Here is an 18,075-nt window from a genome sequence, read left to right as displayed (position 1 = left end):
GGGAGAAGAAAGGAAAAAGAAGAAAAAAAGCCTTTTTTTCTTCTTTAAACACCTGTTCTATTTGATCGAAACAGGGTGGACCACGTGAAGGTTGCAATCTCCCACCTCAGAGTTTACATGAAGTAAACAGCTTGAGATGGGGGTCAAGGCAAGAGCGTTCACGTCACGGCCCTGTTTCCACCAATCTATCCACCACCAGCAACAAGAAGCACAAGAAGCGACAAGACAGACACCATTGTACACAGATGCCGAGAAGTGTGATTTAGCTCTGGCTGAACAACTTGTAATCTTGTATGTGGACTCGATAAGAAGATGAAGCCTGAGATGCTGCTGCAAGCAAATTCTTCATTGAACCTGCACGTCACTGAGTTTAATGATAAACTCCTGTGGGCTCCACCTCTCCTTGATCATTGTCGCTGGCTTCGATTTGTTCTTTTCATACCTTACCATTCATTTGTTCTCTGTAGGTACACAAAAATGCTGGAGCAACTCAGCGGGTGCAGCAGCATCTATGGAGCGAAGGAAATAGGCGACGTTTCGGGCCGAAACCCTTCTTCAGACCTCTCTGTACCTTTTCATGCCTCTTGTTTCCCCCCCCCCCCCCCTGACTCTCAGTCTGACGAAGGGTCTCGACCCGAAACGTCACCTATTCCTTCTCTCCAGAGATGCTGCCTGTCCCGCTGAGTTACTCCAGCATTTTGTGTCTATCTTCGGTGCAAACCAGAATAAAGGGGAGGCCATTTAAAACTGAGACGAGGAAAACTTTTCCACCCAGAGAGTTGTGAATTTGTGGAATCCTCTGCCGCAGAGGGCAGTGGAGGCCAATTCACTGGATGAATTTAAAAGAGAGTTAGATAGATCTCTAGGGGCTAGCGGAATCAAGGGATAGGGGAAGAAGGCAGGCACGGGTTATTGAATGGGGACGATCAGCCATGATTACAATGAATGGCGGAGCTGGCTCGAAGGGCCGAATGGCCTCCTCCTGCACCTAGTTTCTATGTTTCTATGTGCTATCCAGTTAGCGGAAAGATTATACATGATTACAATCAAGCTGTCCACATACAGGATAAAAGGAACAGCGCTGATAAACCACTGCTGATCTTAAAAATTGCTCTGATGCTTGCGCGATCCTTTAGAAACATAGAAACATAGAAATTAGGTGCAGGAGTAGGCCATTCGGCCCTTCGAGCCTGCACCGCCATTCAATATGATCATGGCTGCTTTCGAGAAAGACAAACAGTTTTTGCCTGATAACAGCTGGCAAGAATCTGTCCCCGAATCTGGAGGTTGGAGGAAGGAACTGCAAATGCTGGTTTAAACCAAAGAAAGGCACAAGATGCTGGAGTAACTCAGCGGGACAGGCAGCATCTCTGGAGGGAAGGAATAGGTGAATGGGTGAACGTCACCCATTCCTTCTATACAGAGATGGTGCCTGTCCCGCTGAGTTTCTTCAGCATTTTGTGTCCATCCTGAATCTGCAGGTGTGTGTTTTCACACTTCTGTATCTTCTTTCCCCCTCATCTTGGGCAAAAGGTACAGAAGTGTGAAAACGCACACCTCCAGATTCAGCGACAGTTTCTTCCCAGCTGTTATCAGGCAACTGAACCATCCTACCACAACCAGAGAGCAGTCCTGAACTACTATCTACCTCAATGGTGACCCTCGGACTATCTTTGATCAGACTTTGCTGGCTTTACCTTGCACTAAACGTTATTCCCTTATCATGTATCTGCACACTGTAAACGGCTCGATTGTAATCATGTGTTGTCTTTCCGCTGACTGGTTAGCACGCAACGAAAGCTTTTCACTGTACCTCGGTACATGTGACAATAACATAAACTGAACTGAAACGAAGACTTTCAGGTGTTAGGGCAGAAGCTAAGTTAGAAATGGGGCCATACGGTATAAGGATGAGTGGCTGTTTACTCCCACCTCTGCTTCTGTACCAAAATGTCCTTTAGATTTAAGAATTTTCTTAAGTTCAAAAGTCATAGGAGCAGAAATAGGCCATTCGGCCCATCGAGTCTACTCCGCCATTCAGTCATGGTTTCGAGGTACACAAAATGCTGGAGAAAACTCAGCTGGGACAGGCAGCACCGCTTGAGTTACGGAACAGGTGACGTTTTGGGTCGGGGCGACTTCTTCAGACCCGAAAAGTCACCTCTTCCTTTTCTCCTGCGACGCTGCCTGACCCGCTGAGTTACTCCACCATTATGTGTCTATCTTCGGTGTAAACCGGCATCCGCAGTCCCTTCCTTCACAGGGATATGGTCTAAATGCGGGCAGGTAGATTGGGCACCTTGGTCGGCATGGGCAAGTTGGGCTGAAGGGCCTGTTTCCATGCAGAGCTACCTAACACTCCATATGTGGCCTCACCAACATCATGGACCATTGTAACATAATCTAAACTTGTATCCAAACCCCAGAATGTAATTCATCTGCACTTATTATTCATATTTTTGAACAATTTATTTGTATCCCAGCCTATAATTCCCAGATATCCTTGATTTGAAGCTTGCAATTTAGTTTAGTTTAGTTTAGAGGTACAGCACTGAAACAGGCCCTTCGGCCCATCGAGTCCGCACCGACCCGCGATCCCCGCACATTAATACTAATCTACATACAAAACAGGGACAATTTACAATTTTACAATTCTACCACAGCCAATTAACCTACAAACCTGCACGTCTTTGGAGTGTGGGAGGAAACCGGAGCTCCCGGACTAAACCCACGCTGGTCACGGGGGGGAACGGACGGGCTCCGTACAGACAGCGCCCGTGGCCGGGATCGAACCCGGGTCTCTGGTGCAGTAAGGCAGCAGCTCTACCGCTGCGCCACCAGGGGGCAGTCAATGACCAGATTCCAACAGAGCCTATAACCAGAATGAGTCACTATGACACAAAGTGCTGGGGTCACTCAGCGGGTCTGGCTGAGAAGGGTTTCGGCCCAAAACGTCGCCTATTTCCTTCGCTCCATAGATGCTGCTGCACCCGCTGAGTTTCTCCAGCATTTTTGTGTACCTTGGCTGAGACCCTTCTTCAGACTGATAGTAGGGGATGGTGTGGGGGGGGGGGCAGGAGGAAAGAAAGCCTGTCGAGTGATCGGTGGAGAAGCAAGGAACTGCAGATGCTGGTTCACAGGGGAAAAGAAAAGACACAAAGTACTGGAGTAACTCAATGGGTCAGGCGGCAGCTCTGGAGAACATGGATAGGTGACGTTTCAGGTGGGGACCCTTCTTCAGACTGATGAATTCAGTCCCAAAACATGACCTAGCCATGTTCTCCAGAGATGCTGCCTGATCCGCTGAGTTACTCCAGAACTTTGTGTCCTTGAGTGATAGGTGGATACAGGTGGGAGGAGGGGGGGGTGGGGGGTTGTAGGTTAATTGGCTTGGTATAAATGCAAATTGTCCCCAGTGTGTGTAGGATAGTGTGTGTGTGCGCGGGGATCGCTGGTCGGCGTTGAATCGGTGGGCTGAAGGGCCCGTTTCTGCGCTGTATCTCTAAACTAAATTGAACTAAACAGAAGGAACTGAAGATGCTGGTTTTAAACCGAAGATAGACACAAAAAGCCGGAGTAACTCAGCGGGCCAGGCAGCATCTCTGGAGAGAAAGAATGGGTGATGTTTCGGGTCGAGACCCTTCTTCAGACTCTAGTTGACCGAACTCATTGATGCTGTAACAGTAACGAAATCCCTCTGCGACTAATGAGAATTTGTGTTTATCCAAAAAGAGAAGCAGATATCAGCAAAAGTGTCAGATTATTGCAGCCACTGGTTTAAGGTTAGAAACCTGTAGGATGATTGAATTCTCAATGGTTTTCCGAGTTCAGTCGAGGCTTTAGTTTAGTTTTAGGTTTAGAGATACAGCACAGAAACAGGCCCTTCGGCCCACCGGGTCCGTGCCTACCAGCGAACCCCACACACTACCACTATCCCACACACATACTAGGGACAATTTACATTTATACCAAGCCAATTAACCTGCAAACCTGTACGGGCGGGAAGGAAACCAGAGATCTCGGAGAAAACCCACGCAGGTCACGGGGAGAACGTACAAACTCCGTACAGACAGCACCCGTAGTCAGGATCGAACCCGGGTCTCTGGCGCTGTGAGGCAGCAACTCTACCGCTGCACCACCGAGCCTTCTTTGCACTAGACTTAACAGAGACACAGGTTTTACTGTCCCCTGTCTTATGGGAAACAACAATTCACATCTTGAACGGTGCTAGCTCCCACAAAACCGCTTATCACCTGCTTAGAGGTCTGACCTATTTCACCCAGAGGGTGGTGGGTGTCATAGAGCCATAGAACCATATGGTGTGGAAACAGGTCCTTCGGCCCAACTTGCCCACAACGACCAACATGCCCCATCTACACAAGTCCCACCTGCCTGCGTTCGGCTCATATCCCACTAGACCTGTCCTATCCATGACCCTGTCTAAATGTTTCTTGAATATTGCAATAGTCCCTGCCTCAACTACCTCTTCTGGCAGCTCGTTCCATACACCCACCAACCTTTGGGTGAAAAAGTTTTTTATTAAATCTTTATCCTCCTCACCTTAAACCTATGCCCTCTGATTCTCAATTCTTCTCTGTGGCTTGTCACCTTGTCGTGGTGGAGAAGCTTGTGTGGTCCTGAGATCCTGAGAGCGATGCCGTCTGGAGCTGTGCTCCTGGTAGGGCCACCCACGGCAGCAAGGTCGAGGGGGAGGTCTCTGACAAAGAGCAATCCAACCAAGACCTCAACGGTGGAACAGGCGGAGGACGATGGCTGACCTTAGTGGAACTAACGATACAACGGCTGGGAAGGCGGATGAGGGCTGCAGCAGAAAAGGGTCTCCGGTCGTCTTGGACTCCATGCCACTGGATCCCGACCCAGATCTGTCAAGGACCGTGGGGTGGCTGTCTGTGCACCAGTCTCCCCACGTTAAACAAAGTCACGCACAGGCGTCCTCCATGAGAGGACAGTCATACTTGTTTCGAGTGACCGCCGATGATGATACTTCTCAATTCCACTACTCTGGGCAAGAGACTCTCCTCATGCTATTCCCCTCATGAGTTTATACATTTACGGTGTATGGAATGAGCTGCCAGAGAAGGGAGTCGAGGAAGGAACCATAAAAGCATTTAACACAGGAAAGCTTTAGAGGGATACGGGCCAAACGCAGGCAGGTGGGACTAGTGTATCTTGGTCGGCGTGGGCAAGTTCTGTATTCTCTCCAGCTTAATAGCATCTTTCATATCGCTTTCCCTCGTAATGAAATCAAAAGCGTAATGTGGATTTTACTTCGGAGTCACGTGAGTGACTACGTGAAGAACCCCGCCAGGACGCATGCGTGTCATTATCGCCTCACGCTATGCAACGAGTCAGCACGGGAGAGGACGTCTCCCTCAAGCGGCAGTATTTCAAAAGCCGACAACAGCAGGTAAGGGACTCTGCGTTTTTCGACTTATTTTTAGGTGAAAGATGGACAGAGTAACGAGGAGAAAGGCTGCGAAGAGGCTGGAGGGGGGGAACCGCGGAGTTGCGGACAGCCAGCAGAAACAACAGCAGCAGCCGACAGCACGGGAATCTTCTGAATTGGAGTCAGCTGTGACCGACTTCGCTCCCGCTACGGCAAAATCCACTTTTCGGCCGGGCGGGAAAGCGAAGAGAAAGACCCCACGAATGCCGGACTCAGAAGAGTCGGACTTTGAGGAGCCGCGAGCGGCCAGTGCCCGTGAGCACGGGGGCCGGTTCGAGCGGACGGGGCAGTACGAGCAGCCGGGAGCGGCCAGTGCCCGTGAGCACGGGGGCCGGTTAGAGCGGTTACTCCAGGAGATCCTCCAAAGTGGCAGACTCCGGGAGAGGGAGGCTAGCCACAGTGGGCACCCAATAAGCCCCACAGCGGTACCCCTTGCGGGGCTGCATAGTGTCTCCTCCTCGTCAGAGGAGAACACGGAGGATCTGTTCTGGGTAGACTCTGAACGGGTCACAGAACCACATACCCCCAGTAGCCCTGGGGTGAAAGAAGGCATGCTGGATATGGTGAACCAATTCTTCCAGCCAGACCTAACCGGGGAAGACCTGGAGCCCAAAATTGGAGCCAGTGTGACAGCAGCAGGCGGGGTGGAACGACGTTCACCCGTAGCGACAATTTTAACCTGGACCTGCAGGTAAGAGCTGCGGTCTTTTTGTGTTTTTACCATGCTGATTGCAGGTGGAGAAACCAACGAGCTGCGACAAAGCTGGTGGGCTAGATGGGATCAGCTGTGCCCTCCACACCGGCCATATCCACTCCACAGAAGGGCAGTAAGGACAAAGCTGGAGAGGAGGACCGCGGAGCAGCGGGCAGCCAGCAGCAGCCAGCGGCACTTGGATCACCGATAGTTGGATCAGCTGTGCCCGATGTCGCCTCCGCACCGGCCAGATCCACGCGGCCGGGCAGAAAGGCTAGACACAAAACAAACAAAGTCGTGGACTCAGAGGAGTCCGACTTTGAACAACCGCGGGCGGCCAGCGCCCGAGAGCGCTGGAGCCGGATGGAGCGGGGTATGGAGCTTTGCTCCAACGTGACAGACTCCGGGAGATGGAGTCGGGTCACTGTGGGCCCTATGATAAACCCACAGCAGTACCTCTTGAAGGGCTGCACAGTGCTTCTACCTCATCAGAGGGGAGCACTGCGGGTCAGTTCTGGGCTGACCTGGAAGAGGGGTCCGCAGAAGGAAAGACAAGTGTGCAGGGGGTGCAGGAACAAGAGAACCTACTGGAACCCACTACGAGGCCATGGCCCAGGCCGGCCTTCTTGGAAGATGCGGGGACCTCCAACGCCAACCAAACCGAAAATCCAGACCCAGCGCGACAACAGCAGCGAAGAACCTACAAAAAGTAAACCTGCCACTGGTAACTATGGAGGTAGGTGGGTCTGGTTCCCTACAATATAGAGGGAGCACGGAGATTGGGTGGAGATTACACTCTTTTCTGAATGCATGGAGCATGATAAACAACCGATACTTACATCTAAAGCAGTATCCAGGGATATACAATAGAGTTTCTACACAAGTACAGCCCTCCAGTTCAACATATACTGAACCGAATGTTCGTGCCTTCTGATAAAGGAAAATCAAATGCGCAAGCTGAACTGAAGCGGCTTTACAAAAAAGGTGTAATTGAGAAAACTCAACACGAACCATTAGGATTCGTGTCCAATATATTTATCAAAAACAAAAAAGATGATGGTCATCGCATTATCATAGATCTGACAAAATCGATACCTTTGTTACTGCTTAACAATTAATTTCCAAAGGTTACTTCAATGGCCAGCATCGATTTAAAAGATGCTTACTATTCAGTGCCTATACGAGGTGACCACAGATGTTACTTAAAATTCAACTGGATGGGACAACTCTGACAGTATAAAGCACTGCCAAATGTGTTATCATCAGGCCAGGCTGTTCACAAAATATTTGAAACCAGCCCTAGCGTTTATACGGAAACGTACACACATGGTCATGGCATATTTAGATGACATACTCATTGTGGGCAAAACTTTGGAATTGGCTAAACAAACTGTAACAGCCACAAAAAAAAGAAAAGAAAAAAAAAAAAAAAGTTATTTGGAAAACTGGGATTCATTTTTCATCCAGTTAAATCTAAACTAACGCCTTCCACTACTATGGACTACCTGGGATTTCACCATTGACTCAGTTCACATGTCGGTGACTCTGCCTAAGGGAAAGGCTAGAGATTTAATAGAGGCTTGCAATAACCTCACTGACATCAGCAAACCATCCATCAGATTGGTAGCAAAAGTAATTGGCATAATGATGGCTGCCTTTCCAGCCACACAATTTGGACCTCTACATTACCAAAACTTACAGAGAGCAAAATACAAGCACTCTAAATTATGCAGGTCACTTTGACAGATCTGTGAAACTACCAATCAAGCTAAAATGGAACTAAAATGGTGGATAGATAACATCTGGCTTTGTTCCAATCCAATCATTGTCAGTAACCCTTCCATGGTACTACAAACTGATGCCAGTGCACTTGGGTGGGGAGCCACCAATACCAATACCACCGTGGTAGCATACATTGACCACAGGGTGGAAACAAATCGACATCATGTGACAATCTGGCTATACAATTTGGCAAATGGTGTATCCAGAGAGATATTTGGATATCAGCCACTTACCTACCAGGAAGACTAAATTCAGTGGCAGACACCAGGTCACGCAATTTTAATGAAAACACCAACTGGATGTTGAATAAAATAGTATTTGCTGATATCACAGCAAATATGGAACACCAGATATCGATTTATTCGCATCCAGACTTAACCACCAGTTATCAAATTATGTTTCATGGGAACCAGACCCTGGGGCAGCGGCGACAGATGCATTTTCGCTGCATTGGGGGGGGGGGGGGGGGGGGGGAGGTGGGGGGGGGGGGGGGTGGGGCATAAGGACATAGATATTTTAAAAAGACAGATTTGCTGGCTGCAACGGAAAAAACCCCAATCCACAGAAAGAATCAGTTTCAAGTTTCAAACCCGTCTGGCCTGTGGACTTCAGATCAGATTCAATTTTAATTGTCATTGTCAGTGTACAGTACAGAGACAACGAAATGCATTTGGACTTGGACATCACACAACGGTGTGAACAGGAAAGGCTGAGACGGAGATAATGAGATTCTCTTGGATACACAAAGGAAGGATCCAAGCCTCAGCAGACGGTGAAGCAGAAGCACAATCACCATCGGGGATGATAACGATCAGGCTGAGGGATCATGACATCAGCAAACCCCTTATCATTGGAAGCCTATTGTTCATGCCAGATCGAAACTGGGAAACATCAAAAGAACCCCTTTTATCCAGAGGACCACCTGGGGGTTTCAAAGGAATCTCAGGTATAAAGCAGGAGTCAAGCCAGAACTCGCTCTCTTCCTGCTCTTCCTGCTCTTCCTGCTCTTCCTGCTCTCTTTCTGCTCTGCTGGAAAGCTCGTGGGCCTGCATCGACCTAGCTGTGAGTATCGCGGTGACCTGGTGAAATTCCCGAAATAGGATAGTGGTTGAGAAGGGGAAAGAGGTCAAGGGGGGGTAAAATTGTGTAAAGTAAGTTTTACGACGTGCCCGATAGTTTTCCGTCCATAGTCTTAGTTTAAAGCATAAGTTTAGCCACGTATTATGTAGTGTTGGTGAGATTCGATATCTCATTGTTTAATAAAGCCTGTAAATTTAGACTTGCTTTGAGTCCATCTTGGTTTCTGTTTTCTCTCATCAGCACACTCTGGTCAATTCAACCTTTTATCATATCCCACCATAATTCCGAGGTCTAGAACCTAGGGGAATCCCTTTTTGTTGTATTCTCTCTCTTGGAAACCGCTCGAGTGGAGTGGTGGCCGTTTGACCCTCCGACAAGGGAGAGAATAACTCGGGCAGTTGGGCCCGAAGTGGAGTAAAGGGGAACGCAAAACCCCTACAGGGGAAATTGTTTATTACGCATTCCCTCCTTTTCCTGCCTCATCAGTCGGGCATTAAGGAAATACAACAAGACTCTGCATCTGGTATTGGTAGTACCCGATTGGCCTACTCAACCATGGTTCCCAGTGGTATCAAACATGGTATCAGAGACATGAACATCCCGTCTGTTCTGGAATATCTGGCAGGCCTCCACTATGATGAGGGGCTCAGTTACAGTGCCATCAACTGCGCCAGAAGTGCCCTATCGACTTACCTATGGCAGGGGACAGAGCATTACACTGTTGGGACTCACCCACTGGTATAAAACCTATGAGGGGAACCAGATACTCCCCAATATGGGATGTGAGAATAATCCTGAAGATGCTCAGGAATTGGTCTCCAGCAACAGTTCTGTCCCTACACAGACTGACATTAAAACAGTCATGCTAATGGTATTGGTCACGGCACAGAGGATACAGTCACTGCAAAAACTAGACTGGACAACATGACTTCCTCAACAGAAAATATTAAGTTTCATATTTATGAGATAGTAAGCAGAACAGAAAGGGATCAGCAGGCCTCAATATACAATTAGGTCATACCCAACAGATGACCGTCTGTGTATAGTAAGACATCTGTCGTTATACATGGAGAAAACGAATATCCTAAGAGGCAATGAAAAGGCACATTTTGGTCAGCCACTAGCAACCACACCAAGAGTGACGGTCCAGACCATCTCTAGATGGCTGAAACAGGTGCTAACACAGGCTGGGGTGGATACTAATATTTTTAAAATCTCTTTCCACCAGGGCTGCAGCTACATCGGCAGCAATACAGTTGGATGTACCAATGGACCAAATCCTCAAGGCAGCAGGATGGTCTGGAGGGGAAAACATTCCAATTATTTTATAATAAACCAGTAATGAAACCTGGAACGTTTGCAGAAACAATTTTAAGTTCTGTAAATTAATTTAAACCCAAAAAAAAAAGGGGTTATAAATTTGTGTTAACAAATTTTATGATTTCAATGTCGAATTCATGTCCAAATTATGTTAACACAATTCCTCCCACAGTCAAGGCAGACGTGATGCATGGACTCGTTTCCACGGCATGAAATCACAGAGCTTTAAAATCTTCACGTAGTCACTCACGTGACTCCGAAGTATAATAGTAAGATTAAACGAGAACTTACCAGTTTGAAGTTTGATCTGTATTTTATGAGGAGTCACGATGAGGGATTACGTGCCCTCCGCTCCCACCCTGATCATATACTTAACTGGTATCTCTTCTCTAATCTTACTATGTTTAGTCATTACAGTTATCTGTGATTTCACACCGCTGCTTTGAAGAATGACACGCATGCGTCCTGGCGGGGTTCTTCACGTAATCCCTCATCGTGACTCCTCATAAAATACAGATCAAACTTCAAACTGGTAAGTTCTCGTTTAATCTTACTATTTTAAATTACACTTCATTAAAATGCCACAGGAACCAAGAAATATAAGCACTCAGGATAATGCCAACGCATATAACAGAAGGAAGATATCATTTTTTGTGTTCATCATTTCCACGCATTCTGTTGCTGAGGCTCTGCTCTTTGCCTGTCTTCCGTCACCTACGATATGATTTATTTGCTTTTTGTTTCTTCCTCGTGCCCACGAGAGTACTCGGCGTTTTAAGAAGCATTTAGACAGGTACATGGATAGGATAGAAACATAGAAACATAGAAAATAGGTGCAGGAGTAGGCCATTCGGCCCTTCGAGCCTGCACCGCCATTCAATATGATCATGGCTGATCATCCAACTCAGTATCCCGTACCTGCCTTCTCTCCATACCCCCTGATCCCTTTAGCCACAAGGGCCACATCTAACTCCCTCTTAAATATAGCCAATGAACTGGCCTCAACTACCTTCTGTGGCAGAGAATTCCACAGATTCACCACTCTCTGTGTAAAAAATGATTTTCTCATCTCGGTCCTAAAAGACTTCCCTCTTATCCTGAAACTGTGATTTCTTGTTCTGGACTTCCCCAACATCGGGAATAATCTTCCTGCATCTAGCCTGTCCAACCCCTTAAGAATTTTGTAAGTTTCTATAAGACCCCCCCCTCAATCTTCTAAATTCTAGCGAGTACAAGCCGAGTCTATCCAGTCTTTCTCATATGAAAGTCCTGACATCCCAGGAATCAGTCTGGTGAACCTTCTCTGTACTCCCTCTATGGCAAGAATGTCTTTGATTTTGAAGGGTTACGGACCAAAGGCATAGGGTGTGTAGGAAAGAACTGCAGATGCTGGCATAGATCGAAGGTAGACACAAAATGCTGGAGTAACTCAGCGGGACAGGCAGCATCTCTGGAGGGAAGGGATGGGTGACGTTTCGGGTCGAGATGTCTGAAGAAGGGTCTTGACCCGAAACGTCATCCATTCCTTCTCTCCAGAAATGCTGCCTGTCCCGCTGAGTCACTCCAGCATTTTGTGTCTACCTTGGGTGTGGAGAGGATGTTTCCATTAGTGGGAGAGTCTAGGACTAGAGGTCGTAGCCTCAGAATGAAAGGACGTTCTTTTAGGAAGGAGATGAGGAGAAAATCTTTATGGTGAATCTGTGGAATTCATTGCCATAGAAGGCTGTAGAGACCAAGTCAGTGGATATTTTTAAGACAGAGATAGATAGATTCTTGATTAGTACGGGTGTCAGGGGTTACGGGGAGAAGGCGGAAGATTGGGGTTAGGAGGGAGCGATAGATCTGCCGTGATTGAATGGCGGAGTAGACTTGATTGGCCGAATGGCCTAATTCTATCACATATGACCTTATTTTTTTAGTTTAGTTTAGTTTAGTTTCGAGATGCAGCGCGGAAACAGGCCCTTCGACCCACCAGGTCCGCGCCGACCAGCGATCCCCGCACATTAACACATTCCTACACCAACTGGGCTCAATTTTTTACATTTACCAAGCCAATTAACCTACAACCCTGCACGTCTTCGGAGTGTGGGAGGAAACCGAAGATCTCGGAGAAAACCCACGGAGAAGGTACAAACTCCGTACAGGCAGCGCCCGTGGTCGGGATCGATCCCGGGTCTCCGGCGCTGCATTCGCTGTAAGGCAACGACTCTACCGCTGCGCCACCGTGATCGGCCTGGGATTATGACCTTATGTGATGGAGTTTCGGGTTGAGACACTTCTTCAGACTCAGGCCCTCAGCTGAGATCTTACTTTCGTTCCCGTCCGCCCTCGCTCTCCGAGTTCCGGGGCCGCCACGACGTTGCCTCCACCTCCGTGCCTTTTTCTATGGGAACGAGCCTTCACCACCCAGTGTCTCCCCCTTCTCCCATCCACCCCCGGATGGCCCTCTACCCTCTTTAGACCTCTTCATTTATAACTGCTGGCCTGACATCAGCCACCTTAACTTTTCCACTCCCCTTACCTGAAAAAAAGTCTGAAGAAGGGTTTCGACCCGAAATGGCAACCATTCCTTTTCTCCAGAGATGCTGCCTGACCCGCTGAGTTTGAATGATACAACATGGAAACAGGCCCATCGTCCCAACTTGCCTACACTGGCCAACATGTCCCATCTACACTAGCCCCACCTACCTGTATTTGGCCCATGTCCCATGTACAATAGACAATACACAATAGACAATAGGTGCAGGAGTAGGCCATTTGGCCCTTCGAGCCAGCACCGCCATTCAATGTGATCATGGCTGATCATCCCCAATCAGTACCCCGTTCCTGCCTTCTCCCCATATCCCCTGACTCCGCTATTTTTAAGAGCCCTATCTTGCTCACTCTTGAAAGCAACCTGCCTCCACCGCCCCCTGAGGCAGAGAATTCCACAGACTCACAACTCTCTGTGAGAAAAAGTGTTTCCTCATCTCCGTTCTAAATGGCTTACTCCTTATTCTTAAACTGTGGCCCCTGGTTCTGGACTCCCCCAACATCGGGAACATGTTTCCTGCCTTTAGCGTGTCCAAGCCCTTACCAATCTTATGTTTCAATGATACTCCTCTCATCCTTCTAAACTCCAGAGTGTACAAGCCCAGCTGCTCCATTCTCTCTGCATATGACAGTCCCGCCATCCCGGGAATTAACCTTGTGAACCTACGCTGCACTCCCTCAATAGCAAGAATGTCCTTCCTCAAATTAGGGGACCAAAACTGCACACAATACTCCAGGTGTGGTCTCACTAGGGCTCTGTACACCTGCAGAAGGGCCTCTTTGCTCCTATATTCGATTCCTCTTGTTATAAAGGAACCTGCGTAAATGTTCCTTAAACATTATGACAGTCTCTGTCTCAACTACCTCCTCTGGCAGCTTGTTCCATACACGTGAAAATGACATTCCTATTAATTATTTCGCCCTTCACCTGAAACCTACAGCATGTCCTCTGGAGTTACTCCAGCATTTTGTGTGTATTCAGCATACATCTTCGGTGTAAACCAGCATCTGCAGATGCTTCCTGCACATGCGTTCAGAGCTTGTTCTCCGAGACTCTGTGTGCAGGAGGAACCAAAAGATGGCGCTGAGTGTTAGCAGTTGGCCTTGGACACCAGACACAAAACGCTGCAGTAACTCAGCAGGACAGGCAGCAGCTTTTTTGGAGAGAAGGAATGGGTGACGTTTCGGGTCGAGACCCTTCTTCCGAACTCCTTGAGAATTGGACAATCCCTGACCCGAGACCCACCAGGAGAAAGCGATGGCAGGACCGGAACTGGAAAGGTCGCAAGCCTTTGCAAAGGTGTGACTGACAAGGAAGACAAAAATGCTGGAGAAACTCAGCGGGTGAGGCAGCATCTATGGATAGAAGGAATGGGTGACGTTTCGGGTCGAGACCCTTCTTCAGACTGATGTGGGGGGGGGGGGGGGGGGGGGGGGGGATGGGAAGAAGAAAGGAAGAGGCGGAGACAGTGGGCTGTGGGGGAGCTGGGAAGGGGAGGGGAAGGAGGGAGAAAGCAGGGACTACCTGAAATTGGAGAAGTCAATGTTCATACCGCTGTGGTTTAAACTACCCAAGCGAAATATGAGGACTGACGTGGAAGGCTATGTCCAGCACTGTGCCCCTTCCCGCTAAATACTTAGGGCGGTTTAGTTTAGTTTATTATTGTCACGTGTACCGAGGTACATTGAGAAGTTTTTTTTGTTGCGCGCTATCCAGTCAGCGAACACTGAAGGAGGGTCTCGACCCGAAACGTCACCCATTCCTTCCCTCTATTGGCGCTGCCTGTCCCGCTGAGTTACCCGGGAATTAACCTTGTAAACCTACGCTGCACTCCCTCAATAGCAAGAATGTCCTTCCTCAAATTTGGAGATCAAAACTGCACACAATACTCAATAGGAAAGGTTTCGAGGGATATGGGCCAAACAGGGACGAATGGGACTGGTGTAGAGGGGGACTTTTTGGTCGGCATGGGCAAGTTGGGCCGAAGGGCCAGTTTCAGTGCTGTATATGACTGTGACTGTAAATATGGTGGAAAAACCTGTGTCCAGTTCTCCGAATGTGGCCTCCCCTACACATAGAAACATAGACAATAGGTGCAGGAGTAGGCCATTCGGCCCTTCGAGCCTGCACCGCCATTCAATATGATCATGGCTGATCATCCAACTCAGTATCTTGTACCTGCCTTCTCTCCATACCCCCTGACCCCTTTAGCCACAAGGGCCACATCTAACTCCCTCTTAAATATAGCCAATGAACTGGCCTTAACTAACTTATGTGGCAGAGAATTCCAGAGATTCACCACTCTCTGTGTGAAAAATGTTGTCCTCATCTCGGTCCTAAAAGATTTCCCCCTTATCCTTAAACTGTGACCCCTTGTTCTGGACTTCCCCAACATCGGGAACAATCTTCCTGCATCTAGCCTGTCCAACCCCTTAAGAATTTTGTAAGTTTCTATAAGATCCCCCCTCAATCTTCTAAATTCTAGCGAGTACAAGCCGAGTCTATCCAGTCTTTCTTCATATGAAAGTCCTGACATCCCAGGAATCAGTCTGGTAAACCTTCTCTGTACTCCCTCTATGGCAAGAATGTCTTTCCTCAGATTAGGAGATCAAAACTGGACGCAATACTTCAGGTGTGGTCTCACCAAGAACCTGTACAACTGCAGTAGAACCTCCCTGCTCCTATACTCAAATCCTTTTGCTATGAATGCTAACATACCATTCGCTTTCTTCACTGCCTGCTGCACCTGCATGCCTACTTTCAATGACTGGTGTACCATGACACCCAGGTCTCGTTGCATCTCCCCTTTTCCTAATCGGCCTGTACAGGTGCAGCAATACTTTCCAATTTCTAAACCCCAACCTCCTCATTTGCACTGAGCCTGCAATAAAGGCTCAGGGGCTCAGGCAGCATCAGAGGAGGAAATTGACAAACAACATTTCGGGTCGGGAACCTTCTTCAGACTTACAAGATTAGGTGGTAGGTCAATTTTTTTACAGTAGCCAATTAACCTGCAAACCTACACATCTTTGGAGTGTGGGAGGAAACCGGAGCACCCGGAGAAAACCCGTGCAGGTCGCCGGGAGAACGTGCAAACTCCGTACAGACAGCACCCGCAGTCAGGATCGAACCCGGGTCTCTGGCGCAGCGAGGCAGCAACTCTACCGCTGCACCACCGTAAGTTGGAAAGTACCGGAAGGTTGTCCCACGTTTGCAAAGTTCTCTGCTCCTTCCCACACTGTAAGAGCAGCCGCCAGTTCCAAACGAGAAAAGCAACGAAAGCTTTCCACTGTACCTCGTTACACGTGACAATAAACTAAACCGATAACTGACGTGGGCCGCACGATGCAGGTGTAGGGTCTCGAGTTTACAAACCACACACGGGGTAGATGAGCCTTTATTCCGTTTCCGCGCTGAATAACATGGAATGAAGTTGCTGTGTGAGGTTTGCCGGGCAATTGTTTTCACTTCCACGTCATGTTCCCGATGTTGGGGGAGTCCAGAACCAGGGGCCACAGTTTAAGAATAAGGGGTTGGACATTTAGAACGGAGATGAGGAAACACTTTTTCACACGGAGAGTAGTGAGTCGGTGGAGGCCGGTTCTCTAGATACTTTCAAGAGAGAGCTAGATAGGGCTCTTAAAGTTAGCGGAGTCATGGGGGTATGGGGAGAAGGCAGGAACGGGGTACTGATTGGGGATGATCAACTATGATCACATTGAATGGCGGTGGTGGCGCGAAGGGCCGAATGGCCTACTCCTGCACCTACTGTCTATTGGTGTGGTGTGGTGTGGTGTGGTGCGAGGTCGGAGTTCATGGAGGTCGGGACGGAGCCTCAAACAGAGTCGGGGGCAGGATGCAGCCAAGGGGTCGAGACCAGGGTTGCCGACTGTCCCGTATTATCCGGGACATCCCGTATATTGGGCTAAATTGGTTTGTTCCATACAGGACCACCCTTGTCCCGTATTTGACCGCTACTACTCGGGTCGGAGCGCCGCGTCCGGCCCCGCCTCACCCGTCCCGACGTAGTGCAGCCCATGGAGTGCAGCAGCAGCACCTCGCCCGTGGCCCCGTCGGTCGCCAGCTGTCCGACCTTCGGACCTTCGCTTACCGCCGACACCACCACCACCACCCCTCCTTCTCATGGCCGATCATCGGTTCATGAGTTGGATGGGGCGCGCGACGTCGCGCGTCCCGGGCCAAAACTCCTCAGCTGGCCCGCCTGTGTCTATGTTGGCCCGCTTTGTGTGCAGTCCAGCACCCGGGCCAACTCATCATTCACCCAGCCACGGCCGAGTCGGTCAATGAATTGCCGTCGGGAATTTGCCCCTTATTTTGACCTTTTGTCCCTTATTTGGGAGTGAGAAAGTTGGCAACCCTGGTTGAAACGGGACGACGGCAGGGTCGGGCCCAGGTGGACCGGCCCCCGTCACACGGAGAACAAAGAGGGGCCCCGCATGGGGGGCCGCTGAGGGAACAAAGGGGGGCACGGCTTAGGGGGTGGGGCGCCAAGAACAAAGGGGGACCCGGCTTGGAGGGGCCCGCAGAGAACTAATGGGGGACCCAGTGTGGGACACACACGCACACGCACACACGCACAACACACACACACACACACACACGAAGGGATGAGTGATTGTGGTAACTTTTCTGGCACCATTGTTGGTGATCCTTTCAACCTACAAACCTGCACGTCTTTGGAGTGTGGGAGGAAACCGGAGCACCCGGAGAAAACCCACGCGGTCACGGGGAGAATGTACAAACTCCGTACAGGCAGCACTCGTAGCCGGGATTGAACCCGGGTCTGTAAGGCAGCAACTCTACTGCTGCGCCACTGTGGCACAAAGAATTTCACTTAATCTAGCCAGGTACAAGTGTTAAACTGTATCGCCACTACCACTGCATGCAGCCTTGAAGAACAATATCCCGGAGTAAATAACAATTATCTTCTAATTCCTATTATCCGTTCAGGGAAATGGTGGATATTTAAAATTAAATTTTATTTAGGAGACACTAGAAATGCTATTCGTGATGTTGAATGCTTATATGCATACAGAGAGACACAGAGACACACAGAGAGAGACACCGAACGACACAGAGACACAGAGACGCATACACACAGAGAGACACAGAGACAAAGAGACACAGAACGACACAGAGAGACAGAGAGACACAGAGACACACACACACAGACACACA

At 49.0% G+C, this 18,075-nt stretch overlaps 1 long non-coding RNA gene across 1 annotated transcript; it reads right to left on the bottom strand.

Annotated features, from left to right (window-relative positions):
* Positions 1 to 644: 644 nt before the first annotated feature.
* Positions 645 to 16,861, bottom strand: LOC116980300. The gene is made up of 3 exons (XR_004413922.1): positions 16,754 to 16,861; positions 15,548 to 15,557; positions 645 to 668 (listed from the first exon to the last, which is right to left on the bottom strand). It is a non-coding gene; the product is annotated as an uncharacterized LOC116980300 (long non-coding RNA).
* Between the last annotated feature and the right edge of the window lie 1,214 nt (positions 16,862 to 18,075).

This window comes from Amblyraja radiata, chromosome 14, assembly GCF_010909765.2.
Source record: "Amblyraja radiata isolate CabotCenter1 chromosome 14, sAmbRad1.1.pri, whole genome shotgun sequence".
NCBI lineage: Eukaryota > Metazoa > Chordata > Chondrichthyes > Rajiformes > Rajidae > Amblyraja > Amblyraja radiata.
This window is presented reverse-complemented; position numbering and strand designations above follow the sequence as displayed.